The sequence below is a fragment of the Bos indicus x Bos taurus genome, chromosome 4 (genome assembly GCF_003369695.1).
Source record: "Bos indicus x Bos taurus breed Angus x Brahman F1 hybrid chromosome 4, Bos_hybrid_MaternalHap_v2.0, whole genome shotgun sequence".
Taxonomy (NCBI): Eukaryota; Metazoa; Chordata; class Mammalia; order Artiodactyla; family Bovidae; genus Bos; species Bos indicus x Bos taurus.
This window is the reverse complement of record NC_040079.1, coordinates 88,003,962-88,019,604: the sequence shown is the minus strand read 5'-3', so window position 1 is coordinate 88,019,604 and position 15,643 is coordinate 88,003,962. Positions and strand designations below refer to the sequence as shown.

At 39.3% G+C, this 15,643-nt stretch overlaps 1 protein-coding gene across 5 annotated transcripts in view; it reads right to left on the bottom strand.

The window, feature by feature from the left end:
• The window catches only part of FAM126A (family with sequence similarity 126 member A), a 215,339-nt gene that overhangs the window by 75,102 nt on the left and 124,594 nt on the right, over positions 1 to 15,643 (bottom strand). For 4 of the 5 annotated variants that reach the window (XM_027539938.1, XM_027539940.1, XM_027539936.1 and 1 more), the window contains exon 1: positions 12,073 to 12,277. The exons of the other annotated variant lie outside the window; for it this stretch is intronic. The gene's annotated coding sequence lies outside the window, so the exon portion shown is untranslated. Of the gene's footprint in view, positions 1 to 12,072; positions 12,278 to 15,643 lie in introns of those variants that run through there. 5 annotated transcript variants of the gene reach the window in all.

Genomic DNA, 15,643 nt, shown 5'->3' with positions numbered 1-15,643 from the left:
CGCATTGGAGAAGGAAATGGCAACCCACTCCAGTATTCTTGCCTGGAGAATCCTAGGGACAGGGCAGCCTGCTGGGCTGCCGTCTATGGGGTTGCACAGAGTTGGACACGACTGAAGCGACTTAGCAGCAGCAGCAGCAGCAGCAGAAGAGAGAAAGGACTCAAGAAAATATCTGAAGAGATAATAGCTGGAAATTTCCCTAACAGGGGAAAGGAAAGTCAACCAAGTCCAGGAAGTGCAGAGTCCCAGACAGGATAAACCCAAGGACAGAAACACCAAGACACGCAGTAATCAAAATGATAAAAATTAAAGACAAAGATAAAATATTAAAAGAAACAAAGGAAAAATGACAACGTACAAGGGAACTCTCATAAGATTATTAGCTGATTTCTCAGCAGAAACTCTACAAGTCAAAAGGGAATGGCATGATATATTTAAAGTGAGCAAAGGGAAAAAACTACAACCAAGAACACTCTGCCCAGCAAGACTCTTGTTCAGATTTGACGGAGAAATCAAAAGCTTTCCAGACAAACAAAAGTTGAGAGAATTCAGCACCACCAAACCACCTTTACAAATGCTAAAAGAACTTCTCTAGGCAGGAAACACAAGAAAAGGAAGAGATCTACACAAAATAAACTCAAAACAATTAAGAAAATGGTAATCGGCCCATACATATAATTATCTTAAATGTAAATGCATTAAATGCACCAACCAAAAGACACAGACTGGCTGGGTGAATGAAAACATGCATGTATGCACTTCCACTTACTACATCACTCTGCTTGACCCCCCAAATTTTATGTAGTTATTTTATATTGTTAGGTTAATCATGTTTTCATTATAGTTTGCAATTGTAATTATCTTTTATTTATTGTCTGGCTATTGATTGTGAAAATTGATAAACATCTTTTACTACTGTGATTATGTAACTATTATTCTCTTAATACCATTGTATTATGATTGGTCAGCAGAAAATAATAGAATTCTATATCACTAAAACTACCATTTAATAGGAAAACCTGTAATCACTTTTTAAAATCCAGATGCATATCAGAATTATCTTGTAATTTTTTGAAAAACACAAATGCCCAGCTATTGCTTTATCTCCAAAGCTCCAAATGTGTTTCTAATGAACAGTCAAGTTTAAAAACAACTGGATTATATGATGACCTTTTACTTTTATCTAGTTTATTTTTTGTATTCCATATTTAGTACTCCCATTTCATTTAGTTTATGTTTTCCAATTTCCTCATCTTTTTGTTGTTGCTGTTCTTTCTCAAGCCTTTATCAAGTGTAGTAGAAAATCTTTGTATACATATCCATATAAATAATATGTACAATATGTATATTTTAGAAAATTTGTGAATTTTTACCTATCTAAAAAGTTTGACATTTTTATTCCACTTGTTTGACTTAGTATGAATAGAATGCTATATTTCTAATACATATTCACTAAAAACTTTGATATAGTTCCATGTATTTTGGCATCTATGGCATCCCACTCCAGTACTCTTGCCTGGAAAATCCCGTGGGCAGAGGAGCCTGGTGGGCTGCAGTGCATGGGGTCACTGAGGGTCGGACACGACTGAGGGACTTCACTTTCACTTTTCACTTTCATGCATTGGAGAAGGAAATGGCAACCCACTCCAGTGTTCTTGCCTGGAGAATCCCAGGGATGGGGAGCCTGGTGGGCTGCCATCTCTGGGGTCGCACAGTTGGACACGACTGAAGCGACGCAGCAGCAGCAGCAGCAGCATTACTGCTTAAAGTCTAGAAAATTTATTTCCTTAGTGATTTTTAAAAAACTGAATGAAGCTTGAAACTTCTAATACAATTCTGAGAATGTGAAGAAACACTATGTTGTAAAAAAAAAAAAAAAAAACAGGAAATTAACATGTGATACAGTATTATTAACTAAAGTACAGATTTTGTTCAAATTTCACACATACACACATACAGATACACACACACACACACACACACACACACACACAAAGAGCCCAAAAAACCTATAACCACTTTCCAGCAAGTTACTTAAACTTTCCTCCCCTGTTAAAAGTAAGTAATAACATCTGTATTTCAGGAACGTTCTAAGGATTAAATATAAATAAAGCACTGGCACATCACTGATGATCAATAACCATAGCTCTAACTATCACTAACAAAATATTTTCAGGTGGACAATCTGCATTTCATTCAACTGAACAAAATGCATTTCAGGATCTGTGGAGAGCGGGGTAAGGGATTAGGATGGAATTGGGAGAGAAGTTTCACTAGCTTCTAATACCCTCCAGTTACAATACTTTGATCTTTATTTGTTCTTCGCTGATTAACTTTCTGATTTAGTAGCCTTATCTACTGCCACTGCCTCCAATTATTCCAACACCAGTTTATTCCTTAACCCCCTTTACAATATATATTTGGTTCTCATCATATACTCTCCATGACCTCAAAAATGACAATTCTACTAGTTCTGTCTCAGTACTCATTCTTTCTCTTTAACCTTGCCACAAGGATCTTCCTTTCTGAAACCCTACTAAGAAGACTTCACTGACTTCAATATTCTACTTCTATCATCCATGTAACCCATTCTTCTGATTTTCTGTACCCCTCTAATAGTCTATTTGATTTGCATATTTCTACTTTTCATACTTAATGGATGTGTCTCCTCTCACCTGTTTCTATAATACTTCCACCTTCCACCCCACTCCTTTATCCGAACTCACTCAAAGTTTCATAATTTCCCAAAAATAGTCTCTCCCTCTTCTAACCTACTAAAGTGTGCACTGTTTTGAGGACTATGTGGTCACTCCGTCCACCACAATAATATCTATGGATTAACAAAGCAACAGGAACTTTGACATTTAGATCAAAAGAGTATATAAATGCCAGGTCAGACTAGCAGATTTTCCTGCCTCTCATTAGTGAAAGGTAGTGACTATAGTCTGTATGTTGATTATAACCAATAATGAATTAATTAAACATTAATTACATCTAAATGGGAAAAAAACAGAGGAGCTCAAAAAGATAGAATTTACAACTGCTTGCCCAAATTAAGCATTTTTAAGGCTTACATTATTCTCTTAAATTTTCAAGCCTCTAAGTTCCTTTATAGAAGAGTAATGTATATCTTCCAATAGCTGAAACCTCAAATAATTTTGATTGTACAGCTTAAGAAAACTCATATATACTGTTTTCCTTAGATCTAGTGCAAATAACTGAATGTTTACACATTTATATGAGAAGTCAACTAACGTTCATCTGCTACTCAAAAGACTCTTTGTTCCAGAAAGCACACACCAAACAAGTATAATTTAACATTTACTACTAAAAGGCTACCCTGATGAAAGCTTCAATAATGACAAATATTTAAACTCGAATGGTAAAGTACTAAAGCTCCTTGATGTGTTATTTAGGAATGCAAACTGATCTTGAACATCCAACACATTAAAATGTGAATTACATAAAGTACATTAAATAAATACCATCCCATTCCCATTCCAGTATCTTCTATCATAACCATACTGGACTGTTTGTTGAAACAGCAGAAGATACGATATCAACATAGAACAGACCAGTCATAATTATGATAGGGTTACCAAAAACTGAAACTAACTGGGCAAAGAGGAAAACAGTAAAACACTTAAATAAAATAATTAAGCCAACTTCTCAATAATAAAGAATAAAGAAAGAGTCTTAATTAGGAAAACAATTAGGATATTGATTAAAAATCATGAGTTATGGCATCAGAGAGGAATTGAGTTTAAACTCTACCTCTACTTGTTGCTTTTGAACAAGTATCTTAATCTCTTTCATCTCAGTTTATCTGAAAAATAAGGATAACTAATACTTATCTTGCAAAGTTGTACACAGATAAATGAAATTAATTATGCAAAGTACTTAGAAAGTGGACTTCCCTGGTGGCTCAGACGGTAAAGCATCTGCCTACAATGCAGGAGACCTGGGTTCAATCCCTAGGTCAGGAAGATCTCCTGGAGAAGGAAACGGCAACCCACTCCAGTATTCTTGCCTGTAAAATCCCATGAACGGAGGAGCCTGGTAGGCTACAGTCCATGGACACGACAGTGACTTCACTCACTCACTTAGAAAGTAGCAGATATTAAAATATCAACAAACTGTTTTCAATCCAAAAAGACCTGGACATTTTCATATAGCTAAACTACCTCATTTGTGTGTGTGTGTATGTGTGTAGCAGAGTTTTATTAAAGTAAGAAAAGGGACAGAGCAAGCTTCTGACACAGACATCAGAAGGGGGACGGAGAACGCCTCCCTTGCTAGTGTTAGCAAGGAAGTTGTACTACTTCAGACCTTTAAGGAAGACAGTGCCAGAACTTATAAGTTCTCTCCCCATTCTCTCTATTTCACAAAGCTAGCATATTCAGAAACCAAAACCTGAGAAAGATAATACAAAAGGAACACTAGAGATCTTACAGAGCAATCAAATCTAGCTTTAAAGAAGTATGCTATTACCAAGTTGTTTTTATTCCAAAGAGACAAAATTGGTGAAATCTATTAGGAAAGCTTTTAATATGATTCATCAAACAATAGGCAAAGAAGAAAAGCCATATAATCATATAATATATTATGAAATTTATGTGATCCAATTTAAACTTAATTCTAAAAAAGGGGAATAGAAGACTACTTCCTTAACATACCAAAAAAAAAAAAAAAACTGTCAAAAAGAATACACAACTATGAAAACCCTAAAGGCATTCATTCAAATAAGAAATGAGCCAAAGATGCTCACTATTCATTAATATAATTTAACAATCTTCTAGACACTGTAATCAGTGTAATTTTTTTTTAAAAAAAGAAAAGGTTAAATATTGGCAAGAAAACAAAATTATCATCATTCACAAATTCTATAACTGCCTTATTATAAAATCCAATAGAAACTATTACAATTAAGCATTTCATAAAAAATAAATTTAAAAAATAGAATTTCATAAGATGATCAATTAGAAAATAGTACAACAAATCACCAACTTTTCTATGTTCCATCAGGAAGATGTAACCCTCTTTAAAATACAATGAAAAAGTATTTCACTCACAATAGCAACAAGAGGTTTTAAAATACCAAAAGTCAACTTTAAAAATAGGCAGAACCACATGAAGAAAACTACAAAACACTGAGTCATAAAAGATGACTTGAAGAAAAAAAAAAAAAAGATGACTTGAAGAAATGATGAAAATATTGTAAAGTATTTCATATCTATCTCTAAAATAGATCATAAGGTATCATAGCTATCTCTAAAAAATTAGTTTATATTTTCAATTAAATTCTTTCTTAACAAATTGGATTAAAGGTAATCTGAAAAAAAATGAGAAATTATGAAAATGTTTTGAAAAAGATAACAGGAATTCACACAACCACATAGTAAGATACATTAAAAAGTTACAGTAATTAGAACTGTTTGGAATTATTGGAGCAAAAAATATAGCAAAATGAAGCAGAACAGAAAATCTCTGGGGAAAGACAATTATTCAGTAAATAGTATAAAATAATTGACTTGCCACTCTACCTTAAAATACATTTCAAATAGATTAAAGATAAATTTTTTTTTTTAATTCTGAAAGTAATATAAGGAAAAAGAAGTAATTACTTATAGAATATGCAAACACAAGAAAGTCTAAGCAGGTAGATAACATAAAAGAAAAATTTGATAGATTTAGCTACACTAAATATAAAAAATCTGTTTAAAAATAAAAAATTCAAGCCAAAAACAAAATTAGGATGCAAATGACAAAGTGGAGAAATTATCTGCATTGCAATTTGACCAATACATAATAGTTTTATACACAAAGAGGTTTTATAACGCAGTATTTTAAAATCCAATAGCATAATAAACAAAGGACATTAATAGATAATTCACAAAAAAACACAAATATTTAAAGTCACTAGTAACAAATGAAATAAAGAAATTTATAGACTTTTCATATCAAAATAGCAGTTTTTTAATACGGAGAGATGGCTGGCATTCTCAAGCACAATTAATAAAAATGACTATCATAACTTTCTGGAAAGCAATCTATTAATATCTATCAAAAATAATTATGTGTATCTTTTAACTTTAGAATTTCTCTTAATAAAAGATATAAGCAATGATTAATCCATCAAATTATTGGAAAGAGCTTAAATTTTTAACAATTGAAATATTGGTTACATAAGCAATGGAAAATCCAAATGCTAGACTATTAGCCACACATTTAAAATGACGGTATGCTGTAAAAGAATAATGCTTTATTGACTCAGGTAAGCATTCATTCAATTGTGTAAAAATAACCTAGAAACAAAACAGTGTCAACAACAAACAAAAGAGTAGGTACAAAAAAAAAAAAAAAGGGTAGGTACAATATGCTGGGGGCAGGGGGAGGGGTGGAGAGGGGCAGTTGGTGAAAAAAAAAAAAGAGTAAATTCCATTAAAAAGGACCTATGGGATATTCACCAGTGTTAAAAATGATTATCAATAGGTGCACACACACTCACTCATTCATGTCCGACTCTTTACAGCTCCACAGACTGTAGCCCGCCAGGCTCCTCTGTCCATAGAATTTTCCAAGCAAGAATACAGGAGTGGGTTGCCATTTCCTACTCCAGGGGATCTTCCCAACCCAGGGATCGAACCACCGTCTCTTGCATCTCTTGCATTGCATGTGGATTTTTTTACCACTGTGCCATTTGGGAAGCCCATCAATGGATGAAGGCATTATTTATATCATTTAGGCTTTCCTGAATTTTCCAAACTGCCTACAATTATTACATATTGGATTAGTAATTAAGAAAATACAGAATGTTTACAATATTGCTTTGACTTTAGTAACAACAGTATCCAAAATCATGTTAACACTGATAGTTCTACTCTTTTAGGCTGCACCAAAACTAGGGAGGCCTACCCTCTCTATATCTGATCATATTTTTACACTTTAATCATAATGAAAGATTTTGTAGGCAAAAAGCAGAAGTGGGCGGCAGAGGGTAAAACGGTTAGATAGAATCACCAACTTGATGGACATGAGTTTGAGCAAACTCCAGGAGATAGTGAAGGACAGGGAAGCCTGGCATGCTGCAGTCCCTGGAGTCACAAAGTGTCAAACACAACTTAGTAACTGAACAATACAATGAAAGAAATTTCAGAACTCTAGAAAACGATCAGACAAAAGTTTTCACTCCCATCTTTATTTATGATCAAGTGCAATGTCAAGTAATATTTAGATATTAACTATTTGCTTTCAGCTCCTGCCAAATGTAGTAAGAATCAAGTGATGAACAAACCCTGGACCTCAGAACCAGCAGGGCTCAGCTTTCACCTACATCTGAAACTTGAGCCTGAAATTTTTTAAAAAGGTGGAAGGGACAGTGTGGAATATAGATACCACCTTGCTCGGGATACAAAGTATGGACCTTTGACAACTTCCAATCACAACTCTTCTCTGTCTCCCTTGGTAGAGAGAAGAATGATTTTTTTCCTCCAATGTGTTTAAAAGGCATATATCCAAAGGGCAAGTAAGCAGGATTTCTTCTGAACAAAGATGCTTTAAACAGGAGATTTGCAAATGTTAAACGTTCTCTTTCCCCAGTACAGATACGCAGCTTAACTCCAAGGGGGTCAAAAAGATTCTAGCAGTACTTGGCTCTCAACAGTAAGCAATAGTCAAACTGTTAATTCCATCTGCTCCCCTCCAAAAAATGACAAAGCATTACATGGTAGTACCAGGGGCTAGATTTAAGGGGTTTTTCTACAGGGCATTCATTTTCATAACACTAAGATGCTAATTATTTCTGAGCACTTCTGAGAACCAATCTTGATACATGATGACAACCTGGATGCTGATAACAAAAAAATACACTATCTTTAATATCATTTTCTTTGTTAAAGATGTTGTCTTCGTTTCTTTACTGGTCAAAGCTCTGAATTCCATCTACTATTTCCTCAGGAACGTAGTTCCAATACATATCTCATTTTTCCTAATCTCTTACTTCTCACTTTCCTTACACATATAAAAAAAAAAAAATCCAAGCATAATATCCCTTCAACTCATATCCCTCTGCAGCAGTTTCAACTATGTCTACGGAATTTCCTAAGGAACTGTGAAGTATCTATGCAACTAATCTACAGTAATAAAAAGTAGACCAGTGGTTTCAGGGATTGAGACAGAGATTACAAAGGAGCACTAGGAGACTTTTGGAGGTGATGGATATATTCATTATTTTTTATTGTGGTGATGGTTTAATGAATATAAACATGTTAAACATTCAACTGCACACTTTAAATATGTGTAATTTATTACAAGGCAATTATATTTTCATAAAGCTATTGAAATAAATACTGAAGTCTAGGTCCTGTTTCACTCTTCAAATTGGTATAGGGGTTCCCCCTTGAAATCAGGACTCAAAAACTCCCTCAGATGATTTGAAAATGTGTAGATAAGATTGAGAACCACTGCTCTAAGGCCATCATTCTCTCGTCCTTCCTCAGTTTTCTTAAAATACCCCATGCAAGCATGTCTACTTTTTCATCATCCACTCCTGATGCAAAGAGCTGACTCATTGGAAAAGACCCTGATGTTGGGAAAGACTGAGGGCCAGAGAGGGAGGCAACAGAGGATGAGATGGCTGGATGGACTCAACGGACATGAGTTGGAGCAAACTCTAAGAGATAGTGTAGGACAGGGAAGCCTGGCATGCTACAGTCCATGGGTCACAAAGAGTCGGACCAAACAACATTCTTTCTCAGTCTTCTGGAGACTAGTTTCTAAACCACTACTCAGCTAAAACTGTCCTTGTTAAAGTCACCTATGAACTCCTGACAAATTCACTGGTCCTGGAGTCATCTTCTTACTTGACACCTCTTTAAAGCCTTCAAAATTGTTGACCCATTCCTCCTCTATTTGAAAATTTCTCCACCCTTGGCATCCTTCTTGAAGTTCCTCCTATCTTTCTAACTGCTGCTGCTGCTGCTAAGTCGCTTCAGTCTTTTCCGACTCTGTGTGACCCCAAAGACAGCAGCCCACCAGGCTCCCCTGTCCCTGGGATTCTCCAGGCAAGAACATTGGAGTGGGTTGCCATTTCCTCCTCCAATGCATGAAAGTGAAAAGTGAAAGTGAAGTCGCTCAGTCGTGTCCGACTCCTAGCGACCCCATGGACTGCAGCCTACCACACTCCTCCGTCCATGGGATTTTCCAGGCAAGAGTACTGGAGTGGGGTGCCATTGCCTTCTCCGAATCTTTCTAACTAATACTAACTAATTCTCTTTCACACTATTCTTCCACCTATCTGCCTTTTATTTGTTTATTCTCCAATTGCTGCTTTTTATTATGCTAAAGTCTTTTCCAATCTGAGTCATTTCAACATACCCAAGTCAATACAGCTTCTTCAATTCAACGCCCCATCCTCCCTCTATTCCTGATTTCCTTTACAAGTTCCACATCCTACATTCAAACACCTATCTACATCTTCATCGGAATGTCCCACAGTTTCCTCAAATTCAAAAAACCCAAAGTAGAAGGCATCATCTTCCCTCTATGTACAACTCATTTCCAATCAATGGAACCAAGTCAAACCCTCAGGATTCATGATTCTTCCTCCCTTCTTTCCTGAGGTGACAGGATCTATCAGATTCTACCTCACTCTACCAGAATGAGCACCCAAAACACAAATCCATTACGTGGTTTCTTATTCATCATTTTCAATGCAATCCCCTTAGCCAAGGATACGGCATCCTGGGTTGGGCCTCTACCACCCTCACTGTTCTCATCTTCCACCCCATCTAACCCTCACATTCAAGTCAAGACCAATGTTCCTAACTTTGGACTTGTCACCGACAATGACGTCTCTAAATTGCTAGGGTTGCTCCTGCCTCCTCATTTTCTCACTTACTCTATTTTCCTGGAAAGGTATTCACTTAGTTCATGCACTTGGCAAAATTATACCATACTTTAAAGCTCTACTATGTGCCCCCAACTTTACATACATCCATGCTGAGTTAGCCATCTCCTACTCTGCTCACCCACAATGCTAGGCAAGTCTCTATTCACACTCATCACAGAGTATTATAATTGTTACTTTACTTACCTGTCTTGTATATGGCATAGTAAGTTCCTAGATGACAAGAGCTGTGACATTCATTTTGTATACCTATTCGGCCTGGGGTAATGCAAATTTATGTCTGACATAATTTCGTTTATTTACAAGATGCAAACTTGATAGGGCCAAAATAGTCTTGATACTAACATCTTTTAAAGATCTCCTAATACTCATTATAAAATAAATATCAGGCAACAGGATCCTGAATAAAACAGTTGACTACAAGATATATTTAAACTCTGACTGTCAAAACACCACTGCTCTAAAAATGCAATGGAGAGCAGATTTCATAAAACAGGAATACAACAAAAAAACGAAGCACAGCAGGGATAACACACTGACTTAACCAATGCTTCATCTGATGTCCATATCCAGATACTGTTAATTCTGGTAACTAAGAGGGCTTAAAACCCTTTGTTGTTATAACTATAGTAAATCAAGAAAGGATAAATACTCCAAATCCAGAATTTATTTTCTAAAACAGGCAATGATTTTCTCCCTTGCCACTTTGTTGAAATGAATTATTAGAACAGCCGACTTTGAAGCTACTATGGGCCAGCCAAGCATATCCTAAAGATTTTTTTTCTTTCTTTCTTGCCTGCACTTCAAAAATACGGTGCTCTGGGACTTAAAATGTGTTAACCTAAAGAAAAATGCTTAGAAATTGGGGGACGGGGAGGGGGGGCACGCAGAGTAGTGATCTATGGATGTTAGGAGAATGTTCTCATGGAAAACAAGCCTCCCAGGACTACTACATTGACTCAGGGTTACACCAATATTTATGACTTTATGCAGGTAAGGTTTTAAAAGCTGAAAATTTCAAACTGTAAAGTGATACACGAATCAAAGAGGCGGCATACCTGCTACAAAAACTACTGTGTGACCCAAAGGACAAATTATTTGCCAAAGGACAGCCTGGCCCTACAGCCGGTAGGACGGTCTCTGAAGATAAGCAGCAGCTGCCCGATGAACAAACTCCCCCTACCTGAAAAGCGAGCGGCTGCCCGGCGTGTGACAGAGTATCGGAGAACCGATTCTGTGCAGTACGAAACCACCAGAGCAAAATTTAAAAATTTCAGGAACATCTATACTCTGAGGGAACAACGCACACATGTACACACCGAAGGGAGGATACCCAGTTCTGCCAGAGCGTGCAAACTTCGGCGGGTCTTTCAATGCAACAATTTTCGGACAAAATCCTAACGATTCTCGAGTATATTAGAAGAGTCGGACACGACTTAGCGACTAAACCACCACCACCTGGGGAGGACTAACTCATAGTAAAAAGAGGGTAAGGGCTGATGAAAAGCTCACCAGTGTAAATAACAAAGGAAAGAATCGTGGCTGCTTTGTGAATCTCTCCGACTTGTGGGGGAACGGGGAAGAATGTTGCTTTCAAAGACGAGGGGGACGACACTGACCATTTTGGCCATTAGACTGGACGGGTAGTTGCAGCCTCGCTGAAGTGGGAAGGAGGAGTCGGAGGGGTGGGAGGGGTAGGAGAGGTCGGACCGGAGCATCAGCCGCTGCAGGGGGTGGGGTGTCCCACCCCAGGCAACCCAGCTGAAGGGCGGCTGGTCCGCGCGAGGCGGCTGCACCCAGGTCACGCCCGGAGGTCGGAAGGCTCCTCGCCGGGGAAGGAGAAAGACCCGAGTCCTCGCGCACAAAGCTGCCGCCGCCCAGGCAGCAGGCGGGCTGCGCCCAACTTCGGGGCGAGAAGCCGCCGGCCGCAGCCTACCACCGAGTTCCTCCCCTCAGACCCTTGGACGCCTGGGCGTCCAGCACAGTCTAGCGCTCATCCGCGGCGCCTCGCGCTGGAGCCGTTACCCCCAACGAAGCCGCCGCCCCGGGGACAAAGTCCCGGTCCCCTCCCCGCCGTCGCCTCGCCCCGGCTCCTCCCTGACAAAAAAAGTTATGGGTCACCGGCCGCCCTGGGGGCCCGGCGCGGTTCTCTCCACAGGACTTACCAGAGCGGCTCTCCAAGCTCGACCTCCAGAACCCCGACTTGTTTGGCTGGCAACGACAGCGACGGCTGCTGCTCCGAATAAGCAGCACCACCTGCCCCCGCCTTCTTCCTAGCAGAACGGGTCCTGGCGAGCCATCTTCCCCCTCCGCTCACTGACTGACAACCCAGTCCCGAGCGCCGCCACAGCCGCCAGCTACTCTGACGGGCAAGACCAGGGACCCGTCCCCAGGCAGCCAACCACCACCGCCCCACGCCAGCTCGGCGTATCGCCGCTCGCTGGGGCGGGATCAGAGCAACTTCTGCACCAATGAAGATCTTCTTTTGCTAGGCCCGGGGCGGGGCCATGAGGTGGGAGGGAGGGAGACTTGGTGGGCGTGGTCTGAGCGATAAGACGTGGTCGGCGTCCCCAAGGAGAGATGATTGACTGTTAAGATTGAAGCTGCATCTAGGCGATAGTGATCAGAGAAGGTCTACTGGACTCAGCCTTTAGTATTTACAGCTCTTCCAGAAGAAAACAAGCCTTTCGGAATGATGTTCACCATAATCGCAGAAGAGAAACTAACTGATATTTTAATTTATTTCTTGGTCAGGAGGATTTACTTCACAGTAATTTGAGTCACCAGAATTTCTCAAAACCTTATCAAATCCTGAAGTGGGGGATGGGGGGGGGGAGGGAAATGGTAATAAAATACGGTTTTTGCAAAATGGTAATAAAAACTCTTTTCCTCTTACATCATTGCTTTTGGCCTTAGTCTGGAAAAAAGTCAAACACAATTCCACAGTATCCGTTCCGTGAGCTGCTTTTTTTTTTTTTCCCTTCATCTTCCCTCCCTTCTCTTCTCCTAAATACTAAATATTTTATATAACGACTGGAACCTAAGCACATCCCAACTGTTTCCTACATATAGTTACTCTGTTTTTTACCTTGTCAGCTTATCCTACCACATCCCTCTCAAGTCTCATCAGAATTAATTAGAAAGAAAATGAACTTTCAACCTGAAAGATGGGAAGCCACTCTAGTTTTTAAGAAAGAAGAACTTCTAAAGCACCAAGATCTTTTCAAACATGGCAAACACATAAATCACAAGCCCACAGTAAGAAAACATATTACTTAATATTGAAAGAGCATCAAGCAAACCACTTCATTAGGGTATATCTATAGAACAATCAGGATCCACCATCCAAGAGAATAGACAGATTTATAAGCAAATAATAAAATATGGTGATAAGGGCAACAGAGCCAGGTTCAATGAGCCAAGGGAATGCAGGAAAAATTATTGTGTTTAGGAAAGTCAGGGAACTTCACAAACAAAGTAAGATTTGAGTTGGATCTTAAAAAGGTGAATAGGGAATTTCCCTGGTGGTCCAGTGGCTGAGACTCCAAGCTGCCAATGCAGGGGGCCTGGGTTCAATGCTTGGTAAGGGAATTAAATCCCACATGCTGCAACTAAAGACCTGGTGCAACCAAATAAATATTAAAAAAAAAAAAAAAAAAGTAAATAGGAGTTTGCCAGAGAAGAAAATTAAAAGGCGTTTCAGGAAGCAGGAACAGCAAGTTCAAAGACGCAGAGCTGTGAAAGGGCTCTGAGTGGCTGGGGGAACACTGAGAAAGTTGGTAAGCTTGAAAGGTAAAGTAGCAGCCAAAAATTAAGCTAGAACAAAGCATTATAGAGATTATAAAGGCCATACAAGCTACACTAAGGTATGTAGATGAGCACTGTCCAACAGAGACTTCTGTAATGGTGAAAATGTTCTATATTTGTGTTGTCCAATAGGATAATCACAAGTGGCTATCCAGCACTTGAAATATGGCACAGCGTGCATGCTAAGTCACTTAAGTTGTATCCAACTCTTCATGACCCCATGAACCATAGCACACCAGGCTCCTCTATCCAAGGGATTCTCCAGGCAAGAGTACTGGAGTGGATTGCCATGCCCTTCTCCAGAAGATCTTCCCAACCCAGGGATCAAACTATCTCTTATCTCCTGCATTGGTAGGCAGGTTCTTTACCAGTAGCATCACCTGGGCACAGAAGAAAAACTCAATTTTTTATCTGAATTTAGTAACTACTAAATTTAGCCATTGAACAGCTCAGGCTTAGACTTTATTCTACAGGCAATCATGAACCAATAGAAGCTTATAATCATGTGAACAATACAATCGGTTTTCTTTTAGAGGGTGAGAATCTTAAAGACAGTGCCTGTCTCTCCTTTGACAGGAATCTTGTCACTAGATTCCTTGTCACTTCCCCCTCCACTAGACCAGGGTACTAGTGGAGGATTGGCAGTATAATTTAGGTCGGCTGGGCTAGAGTCAGGGGAAGTGTTGGCTGAAGGAAGAAGGGTAAGAAGATCTGGAGAGTGTGTCGTACTCTGACATTCTCACAGAAGGCAAGCAGTCAGATCCCAGGAACTTGAATTCTGCCATCAAGTCCTGATAGCATAGGGAGTAGGAGACTGAAGGGTCAGAGAGGGAAAGAAAGCCAAAGCCTCAGCTGGATCAAAAAATAGAGAGAGAGCAAGGGTGAGCAGAGGAGTACACGCACAATCAGTTTTACTGGCAATCAGCCTTGTGGAACACTGGATATGTTGGCCTGATTTAAAGAGTCAGAGAGTCTGTTGGCAAGAAGGCCCAGGAGGAGCAGAGCAAGACTCCAGCAGAGACAAAGTGCCAAACCACACCTTTGGATGTGGGAAATGGAGGCAAATACTTACTGACTTCCTGCACTGTACACAGAACCGACTTGTCAAGCATACAAAGGAATGCCAGAAGCGCATAGTATAGGGCCTTGGGTAACAAAGAGGTGACAAGTAAAGCAAAGTTTCATCATTTGTCACAACAATAGGAGAGATGGCACAGAGCAGTACATGACTGATTCATTGTTCAGCGCTGGGCAATAACTGCTGTGTGACTTCAGATTAGGGAGCAAGCCTTCCAGTTGAGAGTGGTTGGAGAAGCCAAAGCGTCACAGGGGGAGGTAAAAACTGAGCCACGTCTTGAAAAATGGGCAGAAATTTGAATTCGGAAAGTGTGAGAAAGAAACTCTTGGAATTCCTGGAAAAGAGACAGAAGAACAGAAATACAAGCAGCTTACAGAAGACATGGGAAGCCTTTGAACTGGCCAGAGCCTGGCAAGCTAGGTTGGAGGAAGACAATAGAGGGCCTTGAAAGCCAACTCCAATGTTAGATTCTGTCAGTTTGCCTAGTAGCTTCCTGTCTGTTCCTTAGAGTTGCTTGGGATGACTTTCAAAAATAGAAATGCCCACATCAAATAAATCAGAAAACTGGGGTACAGGGCCTGGATATAGAGTTTATTTTAAAAGCTTTGCAAGTGAATCTAACATACTCCCAGGGTTGTAAACAGGGGAATGACATCATAACATTTCACTAACACTAAATCAAGATCGTACATAGGATGGATTGAGTGGCAAGAAACTGAGACTGCCCATATATATTTATATATTTGTTTCCTTTCTGCAAAAAGAGAGGAAGCAATTTATTGGCTGACTTCACTTCCTGTTTTACAGTGGTAAGATGATACAGAAGGCAATTTTAGTCACCTTCCCTCTAA